The sequence below is a fragment of the Staurois parvus genome, unplaced genomic scaffold, assembly GCF_062004578.1.
Source record: "Staurois parvus isolate SC_StPar_1 unplaced genomic scaffold, SC_StPar_1.0 ptg000315l, whole genome shotgun sequence".
Taxonomy (NCBI): domain Eukaryota; kingdom Metazoa; phylum Chordata; class Amphibia; order Anura; family Ranidae; genus Staurois; species Staurois parvus.
Window position 1 is genome coordinate 4,554,537 of NW_028318111.1, and position 24,099 is coordinate 4,578,635.

The following is a 24,099-nucleotide window of genomic DNA, read 5'->3' on the forward strand; positions in this document are numbered from 1 at the left end:
ATCAGTTTGATCTGACTTGATTTACAAAGTATCAGCTCTACACTGTGACCTGGGATAGATATAACCTACCATCATGCTACAGTGTTTAGTAATATGATGACGATCTGCAATTGTTACATTGTATCAGCTGTGATTTGACTTGAATAACAATGGATCAGCCCAATACTGTGACCTGGCATTGAGACATTCACAGGTTCTCTGACCTATGATCATGATTGCAGTCTACTAGCCCTATGATAAAGACCTCCAATTCTTATCATGTCTTTTATCATTGTCTTTTCTTGTATCAGCTGTGATCTGACTTAATTTACAAAGTATAAACTTTATAATGCAATCTGAGATAAATATGACCTGACATCATGCTACAGTGTTTAGTAATTTGATGAGGATCTGCAATTGTTACATTGTATCGGTTTGATCTGACTGGATTTACAATGTACTGTAAGCTCTATATCGTGATCTAGGATAGATATGACTTAGGATCATGATTACAGCCCACCAGTCCTATGATAAGGATCTGAAGTTGTTACATTGTATCAGATGTGATCTGACTTGAGTTATAAAGTATCAGCTCTGTAATGTGACCTGGGCTAGATATGACCTGCCATCATGCTACAGTGTGTAGTAATATGATGAAGATCTGCAATTTTTACATTGTATCAGCTGTGATCTGACTTGAGTTACAAAGTATCAGCTCTATACTGTGACCTAGGATATAGACATTCCCAGATTATGTGACCTACGATCATGATTACAGTGTATCAGTCCTATCATAAGGATCTGCAATTGTTACATTATATCAGCTTGATGTGACTTAATATACAATGTATCAGCTCCATAATGTGACCTGGGATAGTTATGACTTAGGATCATGATTACAGTCCACCAGTCCTATAGGACTTGCAATTGTTACATTGTATCAGCTTGATGTGACCTGATATACAATGTATCAGCTCCATAATGTGACCTGGGATAGGTATGACTTAGGATCATGATTACAGTCCACCAGTCCTATAGGACCTGCAATTGTTACATTGTATCAGCTGTGATCTGACTTGAGTTACAAAGTATCAGCTCTATAATGTGACCTGGGATATAGACATTCACATATTAGCTGACCTTCCATCATGATTACAGTCCATCATTCCTATAGGTCTGCAATTGTTACATTGTATCAGTTTAATCTGACTTCATTTACAATGTAACAGCTCCATATTGTGATATAGGATTGATATGACCTGCCATCAGGCTATGCTGTATCAGTAATATGATGAAGATCTGTAACTGTTACATTGTATTGTATTGTGATCTGACTCGAGTTACAAAGTATCAGCTCTATACTGTGACCTGGGATATAGACATTCGCAGATGATCTGACCTTTCATTATGATTACCGTTTGTCAGTCCTATGATGAGAACCTGTAATTGTTACATTGTATTAGCTGTGATTGCCTTGATTTATAATGTATCAGCTCTATACTGTCACGTGGGATAGATATAGCCTGCATCTATGATAAAAGTCTATCAGTTTTATGAGGATCTGCAATTGTTACCTTGTTTCAGCTGCTATCTGACTTGAGTCGCAATGTATCAGCTCTATAATGTGACTTGGTATAGACATTTACAGATGACATCACCTGCCACTGTATCATCAGTCCTATGATAAGGATCTGCAATTGTTACATTGTAACAGCTGTGATCTGATGTGAGATACAGTTTATTTGCCCGGTAATGTGACATGCAATTGTTACATTGTATCAGTTATTGCTGGATATTATGCAGGCCATACATGGGTCAAATTCTGAATGATTTTTCGATTGAAAATCAAAAACATCGTTCGTTCTGTAATCCGATGGTGTCACCAATGATTTCGAAAATCGGTCATTTTTCACAAATTTTCCAGCATGCCCAATAAACAAAATGGGGAGGAACCACAAAAATGGCCGATGCCATTGCCCCACTAACAGAGCGAAAATTGTCCGGTTATTCTTAGGTCCACTTTTTGAATGAAAAAGCGTTCGAAAATCGAGCCATGTATGGCCGGCCTTACAATGTATCAGCTCTGTTATCTGATTTGAGTTACAATGTATCAGCTGTATCTGACCTGCCCTAACATTTACAATGTATCAGTCTTATATTGTGACCAGTGATGATTACATGGACACTATGACCTGTGTATCTGTATTGTGATCATGTCTTGTAATTGCTACATTGTATCAGTTATTGTTGGATATTATGCAGGCCGTACATGGTTCGAATTCCGAATTATTTTTCGTTTGAAAATCGAAACGTCGTTCGTACTGTAATCCGATGGTGCCACCAATGATTTTAAAAATCGGTCATTTTTCACGAATTTTCCAGCATGCCCGATAAACGAAATGGGGAGGAACCATGAAAATCGTCCGATGCCATTGCCCCACTAACAGAGCGAAAATCAGCTGATTATTCTTAGGTCTGATTTCGGTACGAAAATCGTTCGGAATTCAAACCATGTATGGTCTGCATTAGTTATCATTTTAGGCTCAATTCTCTTAGATTGTAAGCTCCCAGGAGCAGCAGGGCCCTCCTAACCAGGGGCGGACTGACCATTTGGAAACCCAGGCACTGCCCGAGGGCCCGGGTCAGTAGGGGGCCCCATGAGATGCCCCTGGTAACTTTTTCATAGGCTTTTTTGAGTTTGGGCAAGGACACAGGGCCCCATGATCCCCTATTGCCTGGGGGCCCCATGAGTTGTCAGTCCTCCCCTGCTCCTAACCCTCTTGTATTGAACTTTTATTGTTGCTGTATTGTCTCCAAAGGCGGACTGACCATTCAGGGACTCAGGCACTGCTCGAGGGCCCAGGGTCAGTAGGGGGCCCCATGAGATGCCCCTGGTACCTTTCATAGGCTTTTTTGGGTGTGGTTTGAGTGTGGGCGAGGACACAGGGGCCCCATGATCCCTTATTGCCCGGGGCCCCATGAGTTGTCAGTCCGCCCCTGCTCCTAACCCTCTTGTATTGAACTGTATTGTTGCTGTATTGTCTCCAAGGGCAGACTGACCATTCAGGGACTCAGGCACTGCCTGAGGGCCCGGGGTCAGTAGGGTGCCCCATGAGATGCCCCTGGTACCTTTCATAGGCTTTTTTGGGTGTGGTTTGAGTGTGGGCGAGGACACAGGGGCCCCATGATCCCCTATTGCCCGGGGGCCCCTTGTGTTGTCAGTTCGCTCCTGATTGTCTCCCTTTATATTATAAAGCACTGAGCAAACTGCTAGCACTATATAAATCATGTATTATAATATTAATAATTTACAAAGCTAACACACCAGGATAAGAATACAAAAATCCTTAGCATGCAAAAAAAAGTGACAATTATTTTTATCTATGTCCAATAAGGTGCAAATTCTTGCCATATGGCTAAATCAAAAATCCTCATTCTAGTGTTAAAGCTTTGTAAATGGAGTCTATTTCTCAGCCCATTAATGTGACATGTCATTGTAGTATCCCCTCTCCCATCCCACCTGACATGACAGATACAGCATTCACAAAGCTAACACACCAGGATAATGATCATTTTTTGAAAAGGTGACAGGTATTCTCCACTGAATCCAACTAGATATGGAAATTACAGTCAGATGGCTAAAATACAGATCCTGTTGTGGTGTTAAATCTTGGTGAATCAGCTCTATTACATCAGCTCTGTAATGTGATGTTATTGTCACCTTCCCTCTGTTCTCTCACCTGACCTGACTGTTACAACATTCACAAACCTAAAACACCAGGATAATCATCTTTATTTATTTCTTTTTTAAGTGGCAGATATTTTCGACAGAATCCAATTAGATTTGAACATTACTGTCACATCGCTAAAATAAAGCTCTTTGTCCATATGAACTCCCCTAGATTGTAAGCTCCCAGGATCAGGCCCTCCTATCCCTCTTGTATTGAACTGTATTGTTGCTGTATTGTCTCCCATTATATTGTAAAGTGCTGAGCAAACTGTTGGCGCCATATAAATCCTCTATAATAATAATAATAATAATAATAAAAAAAAGGTAACTTGTATTTGTTACGGGGTGCATTTATTCAATGCATGACCTTCAAAATGGTGATACAGAGATGCTGTGATATGTGACTTACATGTGTTATATCTTAGCAGCTTAATGCTACTTTCACACTGCTCCTTACAAAAACGTGGTAAAGCTGTAAAAATGCATATGCATTTTTGCTTTATTTTGGACATGTGACCAGGGGCGGACTGACAACTCATGGGGCCCCCGGGCAATAGGGGATCATGGGGCCCCTGTGTCCTTGCCCAAACTCAAAAAATCCTATGAAAAAGGTACCAGGGGCATCTCATGGGGCCCCCTACTGACCCCGGGCCCTCCGGCAGTGCCCGAGTTTCCAAATGGTCAGTCCACCCCTGCATGTGACTGAGAAATGCACAAAAAAATTTAACCACAGGGTGTTTTTTTGTCGCATTTGGATATGTTTTCTATTCATTTCACCGAGGAGGTGAGGTTTTGGTGCTGTTTTTCCACCACACCGAAAATACATCAAACAGATCTTTGAAAAATGCAACGGACCCGCAACTGACCAGTGTGAAGAGCTCCATAAGGCTCTGTTCACACCTATGCAGTTTGCTTTTTGTCTGTTTTGCAGTGCTTTTCGCAGTTCGTTTTGCGTTTTTTCTACACACGTTTTTGATGCATTTTGTTCAGCTCTTTTGTTTGTTAAATTGGATTTTTTTTAGTTGCTGAGCAGAATAAAAATGCAAAATCCAGAAAAAATGCAGCAACTCCATTGAACTCTATTGTAGCAAAACCACTGCTTTTTGCTTTTAACCCCTGGTTTACATATCTGCAGCCGTGCGGGCCATGATTTGCATGGGTACAAGAGCCCATTCCAAGACTCAAATAAGAAAGTGCTATTGAGGTTTTATTATTGGTTACCTTTAAGGGTACAGCTGCTGCCTTGAGAGCGCCAACTTTCCCTTTTCTTCATTCCAGGAGTGCTGTTAGAAACCACGGGGCCCCATACAGCCAACCTGAAAGGGCCCCTTAAAAAAAAAAGAAAACAGTTTACTATGCTTCAGTTATGAATGAACACAATAAGTGATCAGTACCGATCACTCACTGTGTTCATTCAGGAAAGGAAAGGGCTGGTTAATGTGACATAATTATCGGACTCTTCCCCCACTCTCCATCCCGAAGGATCCTATTGTATGCTTGCAGCTGCCAGAGGGAAGGAGAGGAGGAAAGCCGGCACTGTGGGGGCCCAGGCAGCTGGGTGAATCAGATGTGCACAGGGAGGGTGATCGGCATTGTGAGCGGAGGGGGGGGGGGCAATTAGTGCTATTGAGAATTAGTGCTATTGAGGTTTTATTAATGGTTACCGTTAGTGTTACAGCTGCTACCTTGAGAGCACTCACTTTCCCTTTTCTCCATTCCAGGACTGCTGTTAGAAACCACAGGGCCCCATACAGTCAACCTAAAAGGGCCCCTTAAAAAAAAAAAAAAAAAACAGTTTACTATGCTTCAGTTATGAATGAACACAATAAGTGATCAGTACCGATCACTCACTGTGTTCATTCAGGAAAGGAAAGGGCTGGTTACTGTGACATAATTATCGGACCCTTCCCCCACTCTCCATCCTGAAGGATCCTATTGTGTGCTTGCAGATGCCGGAGAGAAGGAGAGGAGGAAAGCCGGCACTGTGGAGGCCCAGGCAGCTGGGTGAATCAGATGTGCACAGGGAGGGTGATCGGCATTGTGAGTGGGGGTGGGGGGCAATTACTGGAACTGTTCCCATGTATGGCTCTCTCTGTTGCAGATGAAAAACAGTGGGAGGGAGATGAGAAGAATCCAGCTTTCAGATGCTGCATAGAAAGCCATAGAGGAAATCGGTTCCAGTAATTGCCCCCCCACCATGCCGGTCACTCTCCCTGCCCACATCTGATTCACCCAGCTGCCTGGGCCCCCCTCTTGGCCTGGGCCCCATACAGGTGTACTGGTGGTACCCCCTTATCCACGGCCCTGGCCCATTCATTTGAATGGACTCCTGTGCCCTGGGATATGCAGGGAAGAAGTCTCTGCACTACTTGGGAAATCACAGCCCGCGCAGGAACCAAGCTTCCCAGTATGGGTGCGATCTCCAGTGCATGCCATTAGAATTAATGGCACCCAACTGCTGGTCCCGCATTCCTCTGTGTGGGTGCTGCAGCTGCAGGTATTTGTGTGGGTCCCACAGTGGCACCACCTGCACACATGTGAACCAAGGGTAAAAAATTCCCTGACCCTTTCCAAAAATGCAACAGCTCAAAAAAGCATAGATATGAACATGTCCTATAGGAAACCATGTTAAATGGACTGTAGTGCGTTCTGCAAAAAGCTCTAAAAAACGCATTGGTGTGACTGGAGCCTAAGAATTCCATAGGATTTAATGGTCATACTTTTTTCTTCCACTTTTTGTAATGCAAAAACAGAAGAAGAACAGATCACTGTGAAAGCAGCCTAATTGTCTGTCCTCTACTCTATCTTCTGAGCAGTTCTAAAATTTTCAGTATAGTTCTATAATCAGATGCAAGGATACATGCGCACACAATGGTGGTCCTAAGAATTGTGTGATTTTTAGTCGATTTGTTTATTTATCAAAAAGGTTTTTGGAAAAGCAATCCTCACAATACACACACTCACACACTCACAAAAAGAAATAAATAGATCTGTGGTACTGGAATTGTTACCCTTATTATGAATGAGATTTTTGCATGTTTGTTTTGCCATCTTAAGATGAAAAAGTGAACACACACAATACGTTGGTGCATTTCCTGTACACAAAATCATTGCTTTGATATTATTTGCCCCTGTTGTGTATTTTTATAGGGGATAAACAATAAATACATAAAAGTGCAGCGCTTAAAAAGTTACAAATAATCATGAGAAAGCAGTGAAAAATGTGTCAAAAAAATAGTCCATCCAAAAAGAAAAGTCTTAGAGACTGTGATGAAACAAAAGAAATCCAAGGACAGTTGTCCTGTCACCAACCACTACTACAGATGTGGTGACACGACAGATGTTCATGGATTTCTTTTGTTTCATCACAGCCTTTTCTTTTATTTTTGGATGGACTATTTTTTTGACACATTTTTCACTGTTTTCTTATGATTATTTGTAACTTTTTAAGCACTGCACTTTCATGTATTTATTGTTGATTGCCTAGTATCAGGGTTTTTGTGTTCAGCTGCTATATGTTTTTACACCTCATTTTTGATTATTGATTATCTATTGTGGTTCTTATTAGCGCAGGTTTATATATATATATATATATATATATATATATATATATATATATATATATATAGTTGCAAGAAAAAGTATGTGAACCCCTTGGGATTACGTGGAGTTTTGCATGAATTGGGCATAAAATGTGCTCTGAACGTCATCTAAGTCACAACAATAGAAGAACACAGTCTGCTGAACATAATACTACACAAACATTAGATGTTGCCATGGTTTAATTGCACATAACATGTAAACATTCACAGTGCAGGGAGGAAAAAGTATGTGAACCTTTGGACTTAATAACTGGTTGACCCTTCTTTGGCAGCAATAACCTCAACCAAACGTTTCCTGTAGTTTCAGATCAGACCTGGACAACGATCTGGAGTCATTTTGACTTAGATGACGTTCAGAGCACATTTTATGCCCAATTCATGCAAAACTTCACGTAATCCCGAGGGGTTCACATACTTTTTCTTGCAACTGTATATATCCTTATTGTTATAGGGGAGCTGCTGATCTTCTTAGTCAAAAAATGTGATTCATATTTGTGGAATGATCACTTGTGAAAATCTTTGCACAATGGAGGGATCGGTCAAAAATCTGGTGACTGCTTTCTTACATCTATCTGTTCTGGCCCATACACACGATAAGAAAAGCGTATGAAAATGTCCACATGAGCAATGATCGGTCGATCGTATTTTATGATTGTATACTCTATATTGCTACAGTGGTTCATCTAAACCTTGGATCCGGAAGAAGCAAGTGCAGCGAAACGCGTTGATCTTATACACTTACTGTGTATTTCTCTGCAATATGAATGTAACCACATGCTGACATCATCTTTAAAGACCATCTGGTTTTAATATGTGAAGTGTAAATAGACAAAAATAAAAAGAAATCCTCCTGCGCTGCCAATAACCACCCTCTGTGTATGAGTTACGGCAAGCACCTTTAGTAGTGTTCCCACCAATAAAAAATATTCAATAAAAATACGATGCTGCGCTGCACAAAAAAAGTAACCTCATAACAAAAACATAATGAAGTAAACACCCCACAGGGCACAAAACCAATAAGTATTGATAGTGACAGATAAATAATCACATAAACATATTAAACCTGCAGTGATGTAAATAAGTAAAACAATACTAAAATGTGCATAAAGTGACTGACCAATAAATATCAAAAATACATTGCATAATTAAATTATATAAGCAGATAAATACGTGAAATTAGAGCTTCATAGTGACAAATTAATTAAATGTGCCATAAAAATATATTTTTTATTTATTTACATCACTGCAGGTTTAATATGTTTATGTGATTATTTATCTGTCACTATCAATTGGTTTTGTGCCCTGTGGGGTGTTTACTTCATTATATTTTTTGTATGAGGTTACTTTTTTTAGTAGCGCAGCATCGTATTTTTATTGAATATGTGAAAATGGAGACTTCATTTTTTTAATGACGAACCAATAAAAGCATATATATTTTATTACTGCTGTCTGATGTGATATTACAGATTTACCCTCCCGGTGTTTGATACACACAAAGTCCTATTTTTCCTGGAGATGGAACAGGACCACCCAGTGTCACTGGATGCAACTGTACACTCCGGTTCTTTGATTTTTGTTCTAGATATATGTTGGGATGGTGCCACGCCAGGGGTACATACAGTATATTAGATTCCAGACCCATGTTCTGTTTAAAAATATCTGATCGTTAGTATAGTGCTTTCGACAGCCAATTCTGTCTTTTTTGGACGACAAAAACCGAGGGTGCAAGCTAGAAAATTTTTTATCATATATGAACACAACATTTGAGTTTTGTTTAATATGTACAGTAATCATACGGATATAATTGAATAGAAAAAAAGTGCATGATCAGAAGCAAAAAATGACCCTACACTTCCTCTTCTACTACGCCTGTACGTATCTACATTTGCCTACGTTTGCCTTTGTCAGCCGAGAATTTTCTTACAAGCCAGTACCATTCCAACTACATCGTGATACGCACTTTTGTGGAAAATTGGACAGTCAGTTGTCTGTACTAGGCTTAAAGCTGGCCCCATAATGTCAAATGTCAGCTGATTCCTGCTGAATTACTAAAATGGGCTCTGTGTTTGGCCCTGATGGCAATACCTTTTGTGTTTTGTTTCAGAGCCTGGTAGAAAATTGTGGGCCAAACATCACCTGCAGGGGCGGACTGACCATTTGAGCACTCGGGCGCTGCCCGAGGGCCCGGGGTCAGTAGGGGGCCCCATGAAATGCCCTGGTACCCTTTTATAGGCTTTTTTGTGTGTGCTTTGAGTGTGGGCAAGGACACAGGGGCCCCATGATCCCCTATTGCCCAGGGGCCCCATGAGTTGTCAGTCCGCCCCTGATCACCTGTATTCATTCGGATACAGACACTGCTTGAGTCATGGCTGTTTTAATGCATGGGCACCTCTTACATTACATCATACTTGCCAACTGTCATGAAATCAAGCTTTTTACTAAGCTGTCCCATTTTTGCCTGGGCAGCATCCCAGAATCTGTACTGTGCCCTCCTGATCCCAGTATTGTGCCCTCCTGACTCCCCCTGTACTGTGCCCTCCTGATTCCAGTATTGTGCCCTCCTGACTCCCCCTGTACTGTGCCCTCCTGATCGCAGTATTGTGCCCTCCTGACTCCCCCTGTACTGTGCCCTCATGATCCCCCAGTATTGTGCCCTCCTGATCCTAGTATTGTGACCTCATGATTCCAGTATTGTGCCCTCCTAACTCCCCCTGTATTGTGCCCTCCTGATCCCAGTACTGTGCCCTCCTGACTCCCCCTGTGCTGTGCCCTTCTGATCCCAGTATTGTGCCATCCTAACTCCCCCTGTACTGTGCCCTCCTGATTGCAGTATTGTGCCTTCCTGACTCCCCCTGTGCCCCCCTGATTCCAGTATTGTGCCGTCCTGACTCCCCCTGTACTGTGCCCTCCTGATCCCAGTATTGTGCCCTCCTGACTCCCTCTTTACTATGCCCTCCTGACTCCACCTGTATTGTGCCCTCCTGATCCCAGTGTTGTGCCCTCCTGATCCCATTATAGGTCTATCCTGACTCCCACTGTACTGTGCCCTCCTGATCCCAGTATTGTGCCCTCCTGATTCCCCCTGTACTGTGCCCTCCTGATTCCAGTATTGTGTCCTCCTAACCCCCCCTGTACTGTGCCCTCCTGATCCCAGTATTGTGCCCTCCTGACTCCCCCTGTACTGTGCCCTCCTGATCCCAGTATTGTGCCCTCCTGATCCCAGTATTGTGCCCTCCTGACTCCCCCTGTACCGTGCCCTCCTGACTCCCCCTGTACTGTGCCCTCCTGATACCAGTATTGTGCCCTCCTGATCCCAGTATTGTGCTCTCCTGATCCCAGTATTGTGCCCTCCTGATCCCAGTATTGTGCCCTCCTGACTCCCCCTGTACGGTGCCCTCCTGATCCCAGTATTGTGCCCTCCTGATCCCAGTATTGTGCCCTCCTGATCCCAGTATTGTGCCCTCCTGATTCCAGTATTGTGCCCTCCTGACTCCCCCTGTACTGTGTCCTTCTGCCTCTCCTTGTACTGTGCCCTTTTGTGCTGATTAGTCTTTGATTTATGGTAAGTTTTTTTTATTGTTTAAAATCCATTTTTATTGAAAGTACTAATAAAAAAGTCTAATTCTATCAACTATTTATACTTTAAATGTTGAACGTAGGTGTGTGAATTGGGGCATGCTGGTAGGTTCCCCAGTACATTACTTTTGCCCAGGGGCTGTTAGGATCTCCCTGGTTTGAGTATTCTGAAAGCCCGCAGTGGAAGATTCATCCATCTGCACTGTTTAGTGTGGATGGAGGGATCTGTTAGATTTTCTTAATTTAGCCTGCAAGATATACAGTATGTGTATGGCCAGCCTTAAAGCTGAACTCCAGGTATGGCAATCTCTACATATAGGTAGTTACATTGGTCCAGCTTGGACCAAAGTTAGTATGTACCATACCTGTGGGATTCCTGTGGAAGCTGGAAATCATTGAAGTAGGCATCTTCAGAGATCTCCACAAGCTTCTGGTCCGTGCTGAGCAGATGTTCGCTCTTCACTGAGCACAAGAGGTTGTTCGTTTAGCACAGGCGCCATTCAGAAAACACTACATTTTTTCAATGAATGCAAAGTGTTCTCTGATTGGATGAGGTAGAAAGTGTGACATCACCACCTGCCTCTCCTCCTCGTTCAACCAGAGAACACTTACAGTAGCATGAACCACTTGCCCTCCAAAGGATTTACCCCCCCCCCTCACTAGGCCTTTTTTTGTGATACGGTGCCGTGTTATTTTAACTGACAATTGCACGGTCATGCAACGCTGTACATAAATTTAATTTATGTCCTTTTTTTCCCTCAAATAGAGCTTTCTTTTGGTGGTATTTGATTGTCTGTGCGGTTGTTATCTTTTGTGTTATAAACAAAAAAGACCAACAATTTTGAAAAAAAAACCCAAAACAATATTTATGACTGTTTGCTATAAAACATATCCAATAAAAAATTTTAAAAATCAAATTTCGTCATAAATTTAGGTCAAAATGTTTTCTACTATGTGTCTACTAAAAAAAATCCCAATACGTGTAAATGAATTGGTTTACATGAAAGTTATTGCGTCTACAAGTGGCGGTATATATACTGGAATTTTTTTTATAATACTAGTAATAGCAGCAATCAGTGACTTATAGCGGGACTGTGGCGGGCATTTTGACAATGGGGGGGGGGGGGGGACTGACTAACTGCCACTGACATCCCAATGACTTTATTACAATGATCAGTGCTAACAAAAAGCACTGACACTGTACTAATGGCACCAGGCAGAAAGGGGTTAACATCTGGGCGATCAAAGTGTTAACTGTGTTTTTTTCTACTATGTTGTCTGTGTGCGTTTTACTGTGTATGCACTCTGCTTTGTATTGCTCTGCAATGCAGAGCAATACAAAGCAGCCTGTTCATACTGTTCCTTGGCAATCGCCAGGTGCCGACAGGAAATCTTCGTCCGGGACCCGATGATTGACAGCTGTAGCCGTCAATGGTGGCACAGGCAGGCGGCATGGGTAGGGCAGCACGAATACAAAATGACGTGAATATATAAGTGATTTTGCGCAGCCCTGCCGCCCTGTAGCAGTAGTTCTGCTATAGGGTGGTGGGGAAGCGGTTAATTGGGAAAATGCAAAGGGTTCCCTGAATAGTTCCTATGCTGAGTGAGCAACCTTCTGCATTCAGTAAGCAGTACAGCAGCGTCTTGGCATAGGGCCTGGAAGATAGTGTCTCTGTAATAGCAATCTCCAGCTTCCATGAGGATCCCTCAGGTATGGAACATATATAATTCTATCGGTCCAAGCTGGAACAATGTAACAATGGCCATACCTAAACTTTAGCTTTAGGGAAGCCCATATATGGAATTTTTTTGTGAACTTTCCTGGCAGTAATTGGCACGAGAAGTGACATAACAATGACTTTTCCACCAGATAGTTATCTGCTGGAATATTGAACATTTGAGATGGAAGACACATTTGTTTAAAGGGCATAAAGCAGTGGTTCTCAACCTTCCTAATGCCGCGACCCCTTAATACAGTTCCTCATGTTGTGGTGACCCCCAACCATAAAATTATTTTCGTTGCTACTTCATAACTGTAATTTTGCAGTGGGAGGAGTAGTGCCACATCATTGGTGTCAGTGGGAGGAGTAGTGCCACGTCATTGGTGTCAGTGGGAGGAATAGTGTCCCATCACTGATGTCAATGGGAGGAATAGTGCCCCATCATTGGTATCAGTGGTAGGAATAGTGCCCCATCATTGGTGTCAGTGGGAGGAATAGTGTCCCATCACTGATGTCAATGGGAGGAATAGTGCCCCATCATTGGTATCAGTGGTAGGAATAGTGCCCCATCATTGGTGTCAGTGGTAGGAATAGGGCCCCATCATTGGTGTCAGTGGGAGGAATAGTGCCCCATCATAGGTGTCAGTGGGGGGAATAGTGCCCCATCATAGGTGTCAGTGGGGGGAATAGTGCCCCATCATTGGTGTCAGTGGGAGGAATAGTGCCCCATCATAGGTGTCAGTGGGGGGAATAGTGCCCCATCATAGGTGTCAGTGGGGGGAATAGTGCCCCATCATTGGTGTCAGTGGGAGGAATAGTGCCCCGTCATTGGTGTCAGTGGGAGGAATAGTGCCCCGTCATTGATGTCAGTGGGAGGAATAGTGCCCCGTCATTGGTGTCAGTGGGAGGAATAGTGTACCATCACTGATGTCAATGGGAGGAATAGTGCCCCATCATTGGTATCAGTGGTAGGAATAGCGCCCCCATCACTGGTGTCAGTGGGAGGAATAGTGCCCCATCGTTGGTATCAGGGGGAGGAATAGGGCCCCAACGTTGGTGTCAGTGGGAGGAATAGTGCCCCATCGTTGGTGTCAGTGGGGGAGGAATAGTGCCCCATCGTTGGTGTCAGTGAGGGGAGGAATAGTGCCCCATCGTTGGTGTCAGTGGGGGGAGGAATCGTGCCCCATCGTTGGTGTCAGTGGGGGGAGGAATCGTGCCCCATCATTGGTGTCAGTGGGGGGAGGAATAGTGCCCCATCGTTGGTGTCAGTGGGAGGAATAGTGCCCCATCGTTGGTGTCAGTGGGAGGCATAGTGCCCCATCATTGGTATTAGTGACACCAATGATGGGGCACTATTCCTCCCACTGACACCAATGATACTTACCTTGCTGACCCCTGCTCCAGCCTGGGCTCGCTCGCTCCCTCCCTCGCCCATGGTACAGACACTTACCTGTCAGCTGTCTTCCTTCTCCGGCCGCTCTCCTCCTCTTCACTCGCTCGATCTTCGCGGTGCCGCTCGGCTCCTCCTCTCCAAGCTCCACCTCCTCGCCGGTGATTGGCCGCCTGTGTGCCTCTCCTGAGCTACAGTTCCGGCGGCCAGTCACCGGCGAGGATTGATCCCGAGGGTGTGTCCAGATGACAGGGGCGGCATGTCATCCCGCCCACACCTGGAGACGGATAGAGCAGCGGTGTCTCGGTTCCTAAGACCATCGGAAATATGTGTTTTCTGATGGTCTTAGGCGACCCCTGGGAAAGAGTCGTTCGACCCCCAGGTTGAGAACCGCTGGCATAAAGTGTGAGCATGTATGGTTACTGAACGTCTATTACTTTTGGCACCTGCACAGTGCTGGTAACCATATCTGTCAGGTTTAGCCACCACACAGATGGCCAGATTTGTCACAGAGTAGGTTGTCTGCCATTGAGAAGAAATAGGCTTCGGCTGCCTGTTTTATTTTATTAGACACTATTCCTCCTACTGACACCAATGATGGGCACTATTTCTCCTAATGACACCAATGATGGGGCACTATTCCTTCCACTGACACCAATGATGGGGCACTATTCCTCCCACTGACACCAATGATGGGGTACTATTCCTTCCACTGAAACCAATGATGGGGCACTATTCCTCCCACTGACACCAATGATGGGGTACTACTCCTCCCACACTGACACCAATGATGGGGCACTATTCCTCCCACTGACACCAATGATGGGGTACTACTCCTCCCACACTGACACCAATGATGGGGCACTATTCCTCCCACTGACACCAATGATGTGGCACTATTCCTCCCACTGACACCAATGATGGGGCACTATTCCTCCCACTGACACCAATGATGGGGCACTATTCCTCCCACTGACACCAATGATGGAGCACTATTCCTCCCACTGACACCAATGATGGGGCACTATACCTCCCACTGACACCAATGATGGAGCACTATTCCTCCCACTGACATCAATGATGGGGCACTATTCCTCCCACTGACACCGATGATGGGGCACTATTTCATGCAGGCTCCACCTCCGCAACATCTCCAAAATACGTTCATTCCTAACCCCAGAAACTACTAAACAACTAATTCACTCCCTTATTATCTCACGACTCAACTACTGCAACTCCCTTCTCACCGGCTTACCTCATCACAGACTACCCCCGCTTCAGTCTATCCTGAATTCTGCGGCCAGACTCATCCACCTTACCAACTGCTCCATATCCGCCACCCCCCTCTGTCATTCCCTATACTGGCTTCCAATTGCCCAACGCATAAAATTCAAACTACTAACATTGACATACAAAGCCATTCATAACGCTGCCCCAAACTACATCACCCACCCAACCCGTACTCTTCGCTCCTCACAAGACCTCCTACTTTCAAGCTTTCTAGTCTCCTCCTCCTATGCCCGACTCCAGGACTTCTCCAGAACTTCCCCCATCCTCTGGAACTCACTACCCCAATCCATCAGATTGTCACCTTCCCTCCTCACTTTTAGGCACACCCTGAAAACCCATCTCTTCAGGGAAGCCTACCCCACCCTCACCTAACAGCCGATCTCCTCCACTCCTCCTACCACTCCATCCCCCACTGCCATTTCCTCCTGTACCACTATCCCCTCCCTCCTAGACTGTAAGCTCCAAAGAGCAGGGCCCTCGAACCCCTCGTGTATTGTATTGTTACTGTATTATCTCATGTACTGTCTCCCATTATAATGTACAGCGCTGAGCAAACTTTTTGGCGCTATACAAATACTGTATAATAATAATAATTTCTTCCTAATGACACCAATGATGGGGCACTATTCCTCCCACTCACACTAGTGATTGGGCACTATTCCTCCCACTGACACCAATGATGGGGCACTATTCCTCCTACTGACACCAATGATGGGGCACTATTCCTCCTACTGACACCAATGATGGGGCACTATTCCTCCCACTGACACCAATGATGGGGCACTATTCCTCCTACTGACACCAATGATGGGGCACTATTCCTCCTACTGACACCAATGATGGGGCACTATTCCTCCCACTGACACCAATGATGGGGCACTATTCCTCCCACTGACACCAATGATGGGGCACTATTCCTTCCACTGACACCAATGATGGGGCACTATTTCTCCTAATGACACCAATGATGGGGTACTATTCTTTCCACTGACACCAATGATGGGGCACTATTTTTTCCTAATGACACCAATGATGGGGTACTAGTCCTCCCACTGACACCAATGATGGGGTACTATTCTTCCCGCTGACACCAATGATGGGGTAATATTTCTCCTACTGACACCAATAATGGAGTACTATTCCTCCCACTGATACGGTCTGCAGAGAGCTTCCAAAGCATCAGAGGGATCTCATTGACAAAAGGTATCAGTCAGGGGAAGGGTACAAAAGAATTTCCACGGCATTAGATACATTATGGAACACAGTGAAGACAGTCATCTTCAAGTGGAGAAAATATGGAGCAACAGTGACATTACCAAGAACTGGACATAAAACACTTGTGTCCCTTTAATTGGACCAAAATGTGGATGGAATGGAATCCTGCTGAATGGGATCCCCTTCACTTGATTGATATACTCTCCTTCCACGGTGGTTTATATAAAGTAATAATCAGATCATAGTGTTTTATCCTTTTACATTTTATTAATAAAGGTAATGCACTCACATAGTACTGAATATAAAACTGCTTTGTGTAAAAAATGTATCCTCCTGAGTTGTGTGGTGAAAATCCTAAAATTACCAGCTGGTGTCAGTATGGAACCATCGAGCATCGTGACGTCAAAGCCCCTCCCCTACGCGTTACGCCACAGGTCACATGGCTTCATCAGGATTGGGTTGGGTTGACATATTCTTTAAAAAATGACCTTCGGTATCAGTATATCAGTATATTGTATCAGCTCTGCTGCACGACCAAAAACAACAATTATAACGGGCTCAGTCCACAAAGCTAAAATATCACAATAAGGATCCTTATTTGCAGAAAAGTGACAGTTATTTTCAGAGGAGACCAATGATATTGATTGAAAAATCACATTATGGCAATAGCACCACAAAGCACCTCCAAAACGCACATGTGCTATGGCACAACACCTCTGCAAATGCAGACAGAACCTATTATTCTGTGTATTGACAGGGGCAGCGCTTGCCAACACAGGAAAACACATCATTAATACATTCTTAAATGCATTTTTCTCAATTCAGGCAGTGTAAGAACCCGGATATAAAGTGGAACTTTAGTCAGAAAATTAAGTTCTGCTAGATCACTTCAGTCTGGCCCCTGCAGATATGTAAAACATTAAAAATAAGTGCTTACACTTTTTAAAATTGAGAGATCGAGAGATAGATAGAGAGATAGAGAGAGAGATTTGTTTTTTCTTGCGTATTTGTCACACTTACATGATCCACAAACAATGATGAGGACACCTGATGTAAGGGGAACACTCTGATGGTGACACCTGATGTAAGGGGAGCACTCTGATGGGGACACCTGATGTAAGGGGAGCACTCTGATGGGGACAACTGATGTGAGGGGGGCACTCTAATGGTGACACCTGATGTAAGGGGGGCACTCTGATGGTGACACCTGATGTAAGGCGGCACTCTGATGGTGACACCTGATGTAAGGGGGGCACTCTGATGGTGACACCTGATGTAAGGGGGGCACTCTGATGGAGACACCTGATGTAAGGGGGGAACTCTGATGGGGACACCTGATGTAAGGGGGCACTGTGATGGTGACACCTGATGTAAGGCGGCACTCTGATGGGGACACCTGATGTAAGGGGAGAACTCTGATGGGGACACCTGATGTAAGACGGCACTCTGAAGGGGACACTGATGTAAGGGGAGCACTATGATGGGGACACCTGATGTAAGGGGGCACTCTGGTGGGGGCACCTGATGTAAGGGGAGCACTTTGATGGGGACATCTGATGTAAGGCGGCACTCTGAAGGGGACACCAGATGTAAGGGGGCACTCTGATGGGGACACCTGATGTAAGGGGGCACACTGATGGGGACACCTTATGTAAAGTGGCACTCTGATGGGCACAACTGATGTAAGGGGGCACTCTGATGGGGACACCTGATGTAAGGGGGCACTCTGATGGGGAAACAGATGTAAGGGGAGCACTCTGATGGGGACACCTGATGTAAAGTGGCACTCTGATGGGGACACCTGATGTAAGGGGGCACTCTGATGGGGACACCTGATGTAAGGGGGCACTCTGATGGGGACACCTGATGTAAGGGGAGCACTCTGATGGGGACACCTGATGTAATGGGGCACTCTGATGGGGACACTTGATGTAAAGTGGCACTCTGATGGGGACACCTGATGTAAGGGGGGACTATGATGGGGATAACTAATCCTATGTAAGGGGTCACTCTGATGGGGACACCTGATCTAAGGCGGCATTCTGATGGGGACACCTGATGTAAGGCGGCACTCTGATGGGAACACTGATGTAAGGCGGCACTCTGATGGGAACACTGATGTAAGGCGGCACTCTGATGGGAACACTGATGTAAGGGGAGCACTCTGATGGGGACACCTGATGTAAGGGAGCAGCCTGATGGGGACACTGATGTAAGGGGAGCACTCTGATGGGGACACCTGATGTAAGGGGGCACTCTGATGGGAACACTGATGTAAGGGAGCAGTCTGATGGGGACACCTGATGTAAGGCGGCACTCTGATGGGGACACCTGATGTAAGGGAGCAGTCTGATGGGGACACTGATGTAAGGGGAGCACTCTGATGGGGACACCTGATGTAAGGGGAGCACTCTGATGGGGACATCTGATGTAAGGGGAGCACTCTGATGGGGACACCTGATGTAAGGGGAGCACTCTGATGGGGACACCTGATGTAAGGGGAGCACTCTGATGGGGACACCTTATGTAAGGGGAGCACTCTGATGGGGACACCTGATGTAAGGGGAGCACTCTGATGGGGTACGTTGGCAGCTCATTCATTTTATTCGTCTTCCATACCTAATGTATAATAAAATGTGACATCACGTTTGTTAAATGGGCCTTAAAGTTGTAGCAAGTGCACAGCACAGGCATGTGAGCGGGCTCTGAGGATAACCACGGCAGAAAGCTGAATTCACTAAGTTTGGCCATACACTATACAATTTTCTTGAGATTTTTACTTTAGATTTACCAAAAACCACATAATATGAGGTCAAACCTAAACAACACTTTCAAATGTATCCAATTAGGCAGGCCCTTGCACTACATAGTTGAAGGTGAATCTAAAGGAAATTGGGCAGAAATTGGACAGAAAATTGTATAGTGTATGGCCAGCCTTAGTTTTAGCACTGGAATAAGGAGCTTTATTTTAGCTTGGACTGTCATTGGACAGTCAGGCTGGCCATACATTATACAATTTTCTTGAGAATTTTGCTTTAGATTTACCAAAAAACCATATAATATGAGGTCAAACCTAAACAACACTTTCAATTGTATCCAATTAGGCAGGCCTTGCACTACATGGTTGAAGGTAAATCTAAAGGAAATTGGGCAGAAATTGTATAGTGTATGGCCAGCCTTAGTGTCTATATTGTAAGCATTGAAATGCATGGGTTTCTTATCACAATACCTATAATATTTGGTTCTCATTTCCCTGAGATCATTTTTTGTATTGGGTGATAATTGTGATCTCTGTCTATAGTACCTATAGGTGGGGGGGGGGGGGGGGCCTATGATGGCAGCGCACCTCATTATCATTCCTCGTGTTGTTATGTACTATTTATAGCTCTGGGAGCTGCGTGTGAATATCTGCATCCTGTGGCGCTGAGATTCTCAAGTCTTTGTTGTGTGTTTTGTCTCTGATATGAGTGAATCCTCGCCAATAAATTGCATTTCATACACAGCGATGGTCTCCACGATTCCTCCTATGTTATCCCGTGGTGGATTAGAGGTGTCACCGCAAACATCTTTACAGAGAAAACACCGAGACTTTATACTCAGGAAGATGACGGGTTCTGTGTTGGCACAGTTTAATATTTAAAGTGAAACTTTATGACAGTTTTCCTGGCAGTGAAGGAGACGACTTACACACAGCCATCCACTGAACGAATATTTAACTTTGTATGTATCCGCTGACAGCTACCTGTGAGACCTGGGTGTGTGCGTATGTATGTGTGTGTACAGTATGTGTGCGTGTGTATGTGTGGGTATGTGTGTGTACTGTATGTGTGCGTGTGTATGTATGTGTGTGTGTGTACAGTATGTGTGCGTGTGTATGTGTGGGTATGTGTGTGTACTGTATGTGTGCGTGTGTATGTATGTGTGTGTGTGTACAGTATGTGTGCGTATGTATGTGTGTGTATGTGTGTGTACTGTATGTGTGCATGTGTATGTATGTGTGTGTACAGTATGTGTGCGTGTGTATGTGTGGGTATGTGTGTATGCATGTGTGTGTGTACAGTATGTGTGCGTATGTATGTGTATGTATGTGTGTGTACAGTATGTGTGCGTGTGTATGTGTGGGTGTGTGCGTATGTATGTGTGTGTGTACAGTATGTGTGCGTGTGTATGTGTGGGTATGTGTGTGTGTACAGTATGTGTGCGTGTGTATGTGTGGGTATGTGTGTGTGTACAGTATGTGTGCGTGTGTATGTATGTGTGGGTATGTGTGTATGTGTGTGTACAGTATGTGTGCGTATGTATGTATGTGTGTGTGTGTGTGTGTACAGTATGTGTGCGTATGTATATATGTGTGTGTACAGTATGTGTGCGTATGTATGTATGTGTGGGTATGTGTGTATGTATGTGTGTGTATGTATATGTGTATGTATGTGTGTGTGTATGTACAGTATGTGTGCGTGTGTATGTATATGTGTATGTATGGATGTGTGTATTTACAGTATATGTGTATGTATGTGTGTATGTACAGTATGTATGTGTGTATGTACAGTATATATGTATGTGTGTATGTACAGTATGTGTGTATATGTATGTGTCTGTGTGTATGTATGTGTGTATGTACAGTATGTGTGCATGTGTGTGTGTATGTATGTATGTGTGTATGTACAGTATGTGTGAGTATGTGTGTGTATATCTATGTGTGTGTGTGTGTGTATGGATGTGTGTGTGTATGTGCTTGTGTGTGTGTAGGTATGTATGTATGTGTGTGTGTTTGTGCATGTATGTGCGTGTGTGTGTGTATGTATGTGTATGTATGTGTGTGCATGTATGTGTGTGTATGTGTGTGTGTTTGTAAGTATGTGTGTGTATGTATGTATGTATGTATGTATGTATGTGTGTGTGTGTATGTACAGTATGTGTATGTGTATATGTATGTGAACGTATGTATGTATGTGTGTGTGTATATGTATGTGTGTATATGTGTGTTTATGTATGTATGTGTGCATGTGTGAGTATGTGTTTGTGTATGTATGTATGTATGTATGTGTGTGTATGTGTTTGTGTATGTATGTATGTATGTGTGTATATGTGTGTGTTGGGGGTCGGTGCCTTCAGCTGTTCAGATGCTTCAAGGGCAGAATGAATAATTTAGAAGAGAGAGTAAGATGTGGAAAGCATGAAATCAAAGCTGAGGCATTATAAAACTCACATGACGAGTTAACCAGAGAGGTAACGAATCACATTAGGAGACGGGGCGGCATCATTCATACAGTCAGGACTGCTGAACTGGACAAAATAATACAGAGAGAGAGAGATACTGGGAGACAGATTTGAGACAGATACATGAGAAGATTTAAGCTAGATACAGATAAAATCATAAATATGAAGATAGATAATTCATGATAGATAGATAGATAGATAGATAGATACTAGATTTGAGACAGATACATGAGAAGTTAAGATAGATAAATTGGAAGACGGACAGATTTAATACAGATAAACCCAAAAATATATAGAAAGATATATCGATCGATCAGCAGATATACAGTACCAATTTAAATAAATTATCTAAGATAGATAATAAATACATAGATAGATGGCAGGTTGATTGGCCCTACTATTTGTCTGCATGATTGTGCGTGAGGACAGGAACTGATGTGAATGTACAACACACAGGGGTTAGACAAAAATTTTAAAACACTCCATGATTTGCAGGTGTTAAAATGACGAGATGTTTTGCATTGAAAGCGGAAGTAATGTAATATTCTTTTGCTTCCGCTGTGTGATGAGACACCTAGCTAACAGCTGGGCAGCTTCACTTTCGCCACTTTCACTGAGTGCGCTGCTAGTAATACAGAGTCATGTCAGAGCTTACTGAGCTTCAAAAAGGGCACATTGTTGGTGTCGCTTAGCTGGTGCCTCTTTGAATGAAGTTGCCAATGTATTTTGTGTGAGGTCCAGTATCAAAAGGTTATGGCGGCATATACAGTTTCTGGGAAAACTTCATCTGATAAGCATAAGCTGACCAAAAGAGACAAAAGGCCATTGTGCAGGATTGTGACCCGGAATAAGGAAACAGCTGCTGCAAAAGTGACTGCAGAGCTCAATCTCAGTCTTCACAGGAATGAAATTGAGCTCTGCAGTCAGCTAGGTGTCTCATCACACAGCAGAAACAAAAGAATGTTACATCACTTTCCACTTTCAATGTGAAACATGTTGTCACTTTCACACCTGTATATCATGTAGTGTTTCCATTTTTTTGTCTAACCCCTGTATATGTAAAGCTCTGTGTAAATTGACAGCACTATATACAGTAAGTGCCTTTTAGCCTGGGTTCACACTAATGCAGTGCAAGATACCACATGTAAATTTATGACAGATATATAGATAGATAGATAGATAGATAGATAGATAATTTATGATAAATAGATAGATAGATAGATAGATAGATAATTTATGATAGATATTATTATTATTATTATTACATCGAGTTTATATAGCGCCAAAGGGTTTGCTCAGCGCTGTACAATAGAGGGGGGACAATACATGAAACAGTACAGCAACTACAAACAGCACACGAGGGGTTAGAAGGCCCTACTCTTTCGAGCTTACAATCTAGGAGGGAGGGGGTAGTGGTACAGGAGGAAGTGGCTGTGGGGGATGGAGTGGTAGTAGGAATGAAGGAGAACGGCTGTCAGGTGAGGGTGGGGTAGGCTTCCCTGAAGAGGTGGGTTTTCAGGGAGCGCCTGAAGGTGAGGAGGGAAGGTGACAGTCTGATGGATTGGGGTAGTGAGTTCCAGAGGATGGGGGAGGACCTGGAGAAGTCTTGCAGTCGTGCGTGGGAGGAGGAGACCAGGGAGCAAGATAGAAGGAGGTCCTGTGAAGAGCGAAGGGTACGGGTAGGGTGGTACCTGGGAATCACGTTGGTGAGGTAGTTAGGGGAAGTGTTGTGAATGGCTTTGTAGGTCAGAGTGAGTAGTTTGAATTTGATGCGTTGGGCAATAGGGAGCCAATGGAGGGATAGGCAGAGGGGGGTGGCAGAGGTGGAGCGGTTGGTGAGATGGATGAGTCTAGCCGCTGAGTTCAGGATGGTCTGAAGAGGGGAGAGCCTGCACTGGGGAAGGCCGGTGAGGAGGGAGTTGCAGTAGTCAAGGCGTGAGAATCAGGGAGTGTACTAGTAGTTTAGTGGTGTCTGGGGTAAGGAAGGAGCGTATCTTGGCGATGTTGCGGAGGTGGAGCCTGCATGTGATTGTAAGTGATTTGACATGAGATATGTCAATGTCATATGTTATGATAGATAGATAGATAGATAGATAGATAATTTATGACAGATAGATAGATAGATAGATAGATAGATAGATAGATAGATAATTTATGATAGATATGATAGATAGATAGATAGATAGATAGATAGATAGATAGATAAATAGATAGATGGATAATTTATGATAGATAGATAGATAGATAGATAGATAGATAGATAGATAGATAGATAGATAGATAATTTATGATAGATAGATAGATAGATAGATAGATAGATAGATAGATAGATAGATAGATAGATATGATAGATAGATAGATAGATAGATAGATAGA

General features: G+C 43.8%; 1 protein-coding gene across 1 annotated transcript in view; it reads left to right on the plus strand.

The window, feature by feature from the left end:
• The window catches only part of TMEM163 (transmembrane protein 163), a 231,782-nt gene that overhangs the window by 1,067 nt on the left and 206,616 nt on the right, over positions 1-24,099 (plus strand). The window lies entirely within an intron of this gene.